Below are 7,810 nucleotides of genomic sequence, written 5' to 3' on the forward strand. Positions count from 1 at the left end.
CTTAAAATAAATGTTAGTTTTTCACCCCCTCCACCTTCAGACTTAAAATAAATGTTAGTTTTGCACCCCCTCCATCTTCAGACTTAAAATAAATGTTAGTTGTGCACCCCCTCCATCTTGAGACTTCAAATAAATGTTAGTTGTGCACCCCCTCCATCTTGAGACTTAAAATAAATGTTAGTTTTTCACCCCCTCCACCTTCAGACTTAAAATAAATGTTAGTTGTGCACCCCCTCCATCTTCAGACATAAAATAAATTTTAGTTTTGCACCCCCTGCATCTTGAGACTTAAAATAAATGTTAGTTTTGAACCCCCTCCATCTTCAGACATAAAATAAATTTTAGTTTTTCACCCCCTCCATCTTCAGACTTAAAATTAATGTTAGTTTTGAACCCCCTCCATCTTCAGACATAAAATAAATTTTAGTTTTTCACCCCCTCCATCTTCAGACTTAAAATTAATGTTAGTTGTGCACCCCCTCCATCTTGAGACTTAAAATAAATGTTAGTTGTGCACCCCCTCCATCTTGAGACTTAAAATAAATGTTAGTTTTTCACCCCCTCCACCTTCAGACTTAAAATAAATGTTAGTTGTGCACCCCCTCCATCTTGAGACTTAAAATAAATGTTAGTTTTTCACCCCCTCCACCTTCAGACTTAAAATAAATGTTAGTTTTGAACCCCCTCCATCTTCAGACCTAAAATAAATGTTAGTTGTGCACCCCCTCCATCTTCAGACTTAAAATAAATGTTAGTTTTGAACCCCCTCCATCTTCAGACATAAAATAAATTTTAGTTTTGAACCCCCTCCATCTTCAGACTTAAAATAAATGTTAGTTGTGCACCCCCTCCATTTTGAGACTTAAAATAAATGTTAGTTTTTCACCCCCTCCACCTTCAGACTTAAAATAAATGTTAGTTTTTCACCCCCTCCATCTTCAGACATAAAATAAATTTTAGTTTTGCACCCCCTCCATCTTGAGACTTAAAATAAATGTTAGTTTTGAACCCCCTCCATCTTCAGACATAAAATAAATTTTAGTTTTTCACCCCCTCCATCTTGAGACTTAAAATAAATGTTAGTTTTGAACCCCCTCCATCTTCAGACATAAAATAAATGTTAGTTGTGCACCCCCTCCATCTTCAGACATAAAATAAATTTTAGTTTTGCACCCCCTCCATCTTGAGACTTAAAATAAATGTTAGTTTTGAGCCCCCTCCATCTTCAGACATAAAATAAATTTTAGTTTTTCACCCCCTCCATCTTCAGACTTAAAATTAATGTTAGTTTTGAACCCCCTCCATCTTCAGACATAAAATAAATTTTAGTTTTTCACCCCCTTTATCTTCAGACTTAAAATTAATGTTAGTTGTGCACCCCCTCCATCTTGAGACTTAAAATAAATGTTAGTTGTGCACCCCCTCCATCTTGAGACTTAAAATAAATGTTAGTTTTTCACCCCCTCCACCTTCAGACTTAAAATAAATGTTAGTTTTGAACCCCCTCCATCTTCAGACCTAAAATAAATGTTAGTTGTGCACCCCCTCCATCTTCAGACTTAAAATAAATGTTAGTTTTGAACCCCCTCCATCTTCAGACATAAAATAAATTTTAGTTTTGAACCCCCTCCATCTTCAGACTTAAAATAAATGTTAGTTGTGCACCCCCTCCATTTTGTGACTTAAAATAAATGTTAGTTTTTCACCCCCTCCACCTTCAGACTTAAAATAAATGTTAGTTTTTCACCCCCTCCATCTTCAGACATAAAATAAATTTTAGTTTTGCACCTTCTCCATCTTGAGACTTAAAATAAATGTTAGTTTTGAACCCCCTCCATCTTCAGACATAAAATAAATTTTAGTTTTTCACCCCCTCCATCTTCAGACTTAAAATAAATGTTAAGTGTGCACCCCCTCCATCTTGAGACTTAAAATAAATGTTAGTTGTGCACCCCCTCCATCTTGAGACTTAAAATAAATGTTAGTTTTTCACCCCCTCCACCTTCAGACTTAAAATAAATGTTAGTTGTGCACCCCCTCCATCTTGAGACTTAAAATAAATGTTAGTTTTTCACCCCCTCCACCTTCAGACTTAAAATAAATGTTAGTTTTTCACCCCCTCCATCTTCAGACATAAAATAAATTTTAGTTTTGCACCCCCTCCATCTTGAGACTTAAAATAAATGTTAGTTTTGAACCCCCTCCATCTTCAGACTTAAAATAAATGTTAGTTGTGCACCCCCTCCATCTTGAGACTTAAAATAAATGTTAGTTGTGCACCCCCTCCATCTTGAGACTTAAAATAAATGTTAGTTTTTCACCCCCTCCACCTTCAGACTTAAAATAAATGTTAGTTTTCACCCCCTCCATCTTCAGACATAAAATAAATTTTAGTTTTGCACCCCTTCCATCTTGAGACTTAAAATAAATGTTAGTTTTGAACCCCCTCCATCTTCAGACATAAAATAAATTTTAGTTTTTCACCCCCTCCATCTTCAGACTTAAAATAAATGTTAGTTGTGCACCCCCTCCATCTTGAGACTTAAAATAAATGTTAGTTTTTCACCCCCTCCACCTTCAGACTTAAAATAAATGTTAGTTGTGCACCCCCTCCATCTTGAGACTTAAAATAAATGTTAGTTTTTCACCCCCACCACCTTCAGACTTAAAATAAATGTTAGTTTTTCACCCCTTCCATCTTCAGACATAAAATAAATTTTAGTTTTGCACCCCTTCCATCTTGAGACTTAAAATAAATGTTAGTTTTTCACCCCCTCCATCTTCAGACTTAAAATAAATGTTAGTTGTGCACCCCCTCCATCTTGAGACTTAAAATAAATGTTAGTTTTTCACCCCCTCCACCTTCAGACTTAAAATAAATGTTAGTTTTTCACCCCCTCCATCTTCAGACATAAAATAAATTTTAGTTTTGCACCCCCTCCGTCTTGAGACTTAAAATAAATGTTAGGTTTGAACCCCCTCCATCTTCAGACATAAAATAAATTTTAGTTGTGCACCCCCTCCATCTTGAGACTTAAAATAAATGTTAGTTGTGCACCCCCTCCATCTTGAGACTTAAAATAAATGTTAGTTTTTCACCCCCTCCACCTTCAGACTTAAAATAAATGTTAGTTGTGCACCCCCTCCATCTTGAGACTTAAAATAAATGTTAGTTGTGCACCCCCTCCATCTTGAGACTTAAAATAAATGTTAGTTTTTCACCCCCTCCACCTTCAGACTTAAAATAAATGTTAGTTTTGAACCCCCTCCATCTTCAGACCTAAAATAAATGTTAGTTGTGCACCCCCTCCATCTTCAGACTTAAAATAAATGTTAGTTTTGAACCCCCTCCATCTTCAGACATAAAATAAATTTTAGTTTTGAACCCCCTCCATCTTCAGACTTAAAATAAATGTTAGTTGTGCACCCCCTCCATTTTGTGACTTAAAATAAATGTTAGTTTTTCACCCCCTCCACCTTCAGACTTAAAATAAATGTTAGTTTTTCACCCCCTCCATCTTCAGACATAAAATAAATTTTAGTTTTGCACCCCCTCCATCTTGAGACTTAAAATAAATTTTAGTTTTGAACCCCCTCCATCTTCAGACATAAATAAAATTTTAGTTTTTCACCCCCTCCATCTTCAGACTTAAAATAAATGTTAAGTGTGCACCCCCTCCATCTTGAGACTTAAAATAAATGTTAGTTGTGCACCCCCTCCATCTTGAGACTTAAAATAAATGTTAGTTTTTCACCCCCTCCACCTTCAGACTTAAAATAAATGTTAGTTGTGCACCCCCTCCATCTTGAGACTTAAAATGAATGTTAGTTTTTCACCCCCTCCACCTTCAGACTTAAAATAAATGTTAGTTTTTCACCCCCTCCATCTTCAGACATAAAATAAATTTTAGTTTTGCACCCCCTCCATCTTGAGACTTAAAATAAATGTTAGTTTTGAACCCCCTCCATCTTCAGACTTAAAATAAATGTTAGTTGTGCACCCCCTCCATCTTGAGACTTAAAATAAATGTTAGTTGTGCACCCCCTCCATCTTGAGACTTAAAATAAATGTTAGTTTTTCACCCCCTCCACCTTCAGACTTAAAATAAATGTTAGTTTTTCACCCCCTCCATCTTCAGACATAAAATAAATTTTAGTTTTGCACCCCTTCCATCTTGAGACTTAAAATAAATGTTAGTTTTGAACCCCCTCCATCTTCAGACATAAAATAAATTTTAGTTTTTCACCCCCTCCATCTTCAGACTTAAAATAAATGTTAGTTGTTCACCCCCTCCATCTTGAGACTTAAAATAAATGTTAGTTTTTCGCCCCCTCCACCTTCAGACTTAAAATAAATGTTAGTTTTTCACCCCCTCCATCTTCAGACATAAAATAAATTTTAGTTTTGCACCCCCTCCGTCTTGAGACTTAAAATAAATGTTTGGTTTGAACCCCCTCCATCTTCAGACATAAAATAAATTTTAGTTTTTCACCCCCTCCATCTTCAGACTTAAAATAAATGTTAGTTGTGCACCCCCTCCATCTTGAGACTTAAAATAAATGTTAGTTGTGCACCCCCTCCATCTTGAGACTTAAAATAAATGTTAGTTTTTCACCCCCTCCACCTTCAGACTTAAAATAAATGTTAGTTGTGCACCCCCTCCATCTTGAGACTTAAAATAAATGTTAGTTTTTCACCCCCACCACCTTCAGACTTAAAATAAATGTTAGTTTTTCACCCCCTCCATCTTCAGACATAAAATAAATTAGTTTTGCACCCCCTCCATCTTGAGACTTAAAATAAATGTTAGTTTTGAACCCCCTCCATCTTCAGACCTAAAATAAATGTTAGTTGTGCACCCCCTCCATCTTGAGACTTAAAATAAATGTTAGTTTTTCACCCCCTCCACCTTCAGACTTAAAATAAATGTTAGTTTTTCACCCCCTCCATCTTCAGACATAAAATAAATTTTAGTTTTGCACCCCCTCCATCTTGGGACTTAAAATAAATGTTAGTTTTGAACCCCCTCCATCTTCAGACATAAAATAAATTTTAGTTTTTCACCCCCTCCATCTTCAGACTTAAAATAAATGTTAGTTGTGCACCCCCTCCATCTTGAGACTTAAAATAAATGTTAGTTGTGCACCCCCTCCATCTTCAGACATAAAATAAATTTTAAATTTTTACCCCCTCCAGCTTCAGACTTAAAATAAATGTTAGTTGTGCACCCCCTCCATCTTGAGACTTAAAATAAATGTTTGTTGTGCACCCCCTCCATCTTCAGACATAAAATAAATGTTAGTTTTGCACCCTCTCCATCTTAAACTGCCTAAAATGCAGGGCCGGTGGGCCGCCTTATCCATAAGACAGACTATACAAAGTGCCTAGGGCCTACGAAAAGTTTAGGAGACATTAGGGCCTACGATTCCATAAAATAGGGCCTACGATTCCATAAAATAGGGCCTACGAAGGTCCGAAAAGACGGTAAATGAGAGATTTTTGCCTAAGGCCTACGGAAAGGTTAAAACGGCCCTGCTAAAAGGTCTACAAAGAAAGGATTATTTCAGTTAGAAATCTGGTAGTGAAACGTTTCAGGTATTTAGTAATGATATAGTTTAAAAAGGTAGTCAGGCCTAAAGTGATTCTTTAGTTTTCAAATTGGTAGTGGTATTTATAATGATATTTATTTACCAAAATATATTTTGGAATGTTAAGCTGGTACAATTATTACATAATTAATCCAAATTTGAGATTAATAAAAACCGAGTTGAATTATGATTGTTTCATTACTTAAACAAATAGTCGACATTACTATAAATAATGTATAAATAAATACATTCTTGACTCGACATTAATGTAAAAAATTTATAAAAATTAAATGACATTTATAAAAATTAAATGAGGGAATTGTTGGGGCGGGCATAATATATTTTAAAGCGCGTACTAGATAGTACTCTTTTTTTCAATATTCGTTATTGACGTACCAATTTGGTGGCTGAAGGGCCGATTTCAAATTTTTCACGTTTACTTCTTTAAAAAATGAGGCAAGGAACCACATTTGGTATTCCTTCGTTAGAATTTCTGACTTCGACGTCATCTTGTCACAGGAGTCGACTAACAGACTGTTATTATAGCGCTCAGTATACTCTGACCTTTGGGATTAAAAATTGAATTTATCGCCCAATGTTTTTTTTACTAAAATTTGGGCTGAAATTATATAATTTTTAGTCTTTGTCGATAATTTGACTTTGGCAATCTGGCAACGCTGCGCGCTGATTATTAGAGAATAGCACTTTCTTGGGTATTTGGAAAATACCAAATACTTCGTATTTTGAAAACCAACAGTCAAATTGAATTTTTAAAATGACCAAATACCGCGAGGTTTGTAAATTTGAACCACATAGAAATGATTATCAAATTATTCTACCAAATATATATATTTTGTGTGATGGAGAGTCTATCAACTAAGAAAACGTGTTATCAACTTAGTATATGGGTAAAAATCAGTAAATATATCAGATAATCGATAAACTAATAAGCTTAAGTAAAGGTCTAGGCCTTTGGTGCTTAGAGCACACACATATAGACCCATAACAAAAGAGGGGCCGCAGACGAGGCTTAAGTGCAAGTGAGACCTCTGGACGGAACATCCTGTTTGTGACGTTTTGAACCACGTGACCGCCATTGAAATATACAGGCGGAAGTAAGGAAACGGACGTTCCGTCCAAATGCTGAGTTGCCAGGTAAAAATGTTAATTTTCGGGCCCCCAACTTTCATCATGGCTCTATTAAGTAGTAATCAGTTTTAACCAGCACCTCCTAGTGGCTACGTCATCAACTACGCATATCTGAAAAGTATTTCGCGAAATGCAGTGTGTATGCGCATAAGCCGTGTGAACGTTTTTAAGCTTTGAACTATGCCAGAGCGAACTCCACCGTCCGCCCTTAGCTCCATAGCCAAGGCTTATTCAAAAATTTAATAAAATTATTTAATCGCTTGCCAAGTTAAAATTAACACTTAAATCTTGGCCAAATAATTCATCAGAACGTAAAAATAGCTATTATAAATAAGAGTTGTGTTTCTGAAGTTATTTATCTTTTAAATTTAAGATTTAGACGCGTTTTGTCACTCTGTGTGGCATTTATTAATTTTCTTCTCGCATGGACAACCTTTACTTAGGGGGACCTCAAGATATGCTTATGGTAAAATATCACTACTTACAAGTCAGTGCTTACAAATTAAAATTAGAAACTCAAAACTGTAAAAACTCAATTTTGAATAAATAAATTTATACATAAATGTATTTATTAAAAAAATTTGAGTTATTACAGTTTTGAAATTTGGAGTTAATATAAATTTTGAGTTAAAATTGTATTAACTCAAAATTGTGTTAGCTCAAAATTGTGTTAGCTCAAAATTGTGTTAACTGAAAATTGTATTAACTCAAAATTTTACTAACTGAAAATGTTATTAACTGTAAATTTTGTGTTACCTTCAAATTTTATTAACTGAAAATGGTATTAACTGAAAATTGTGTTAACTCAAATTTTAGTAATCTGTGTGGCCATTCAATCAATTATGTTAACATTCAATAATTTCTTATTATTTTTCAAAAAGTATGCGTTTTTACGGTATTTGTTTTGAAGAAAACGTGAAGAAAGATATCGTAAATAATTTACCCTATTGTACTTTACGATTATAACGTTACTTATAGAAAAAAATTGAGGTGCCTACGTGTGAAAATTCGTAGCGCCTTTAACACGTGAAGTTATGTTCCAATAAATATAATTTGACATGATAATTGAACG

The sequence above is a fragment of the Leiobunum rupestre genome, chromosome 7 (genome assembly GCF_980474605.1).
Source record: "Leiobunum rupestre chromosome 7, qqLeiRupe1.1.hap1, whole genome shotgun sequence".
Classification (NCBI taxonomy): Eukaryota; Metazoa; Arthropoda; class Arachnida; order Opiliones; family Sclerosomatidae; genus Leiobunum; species Leiobunum rupestre.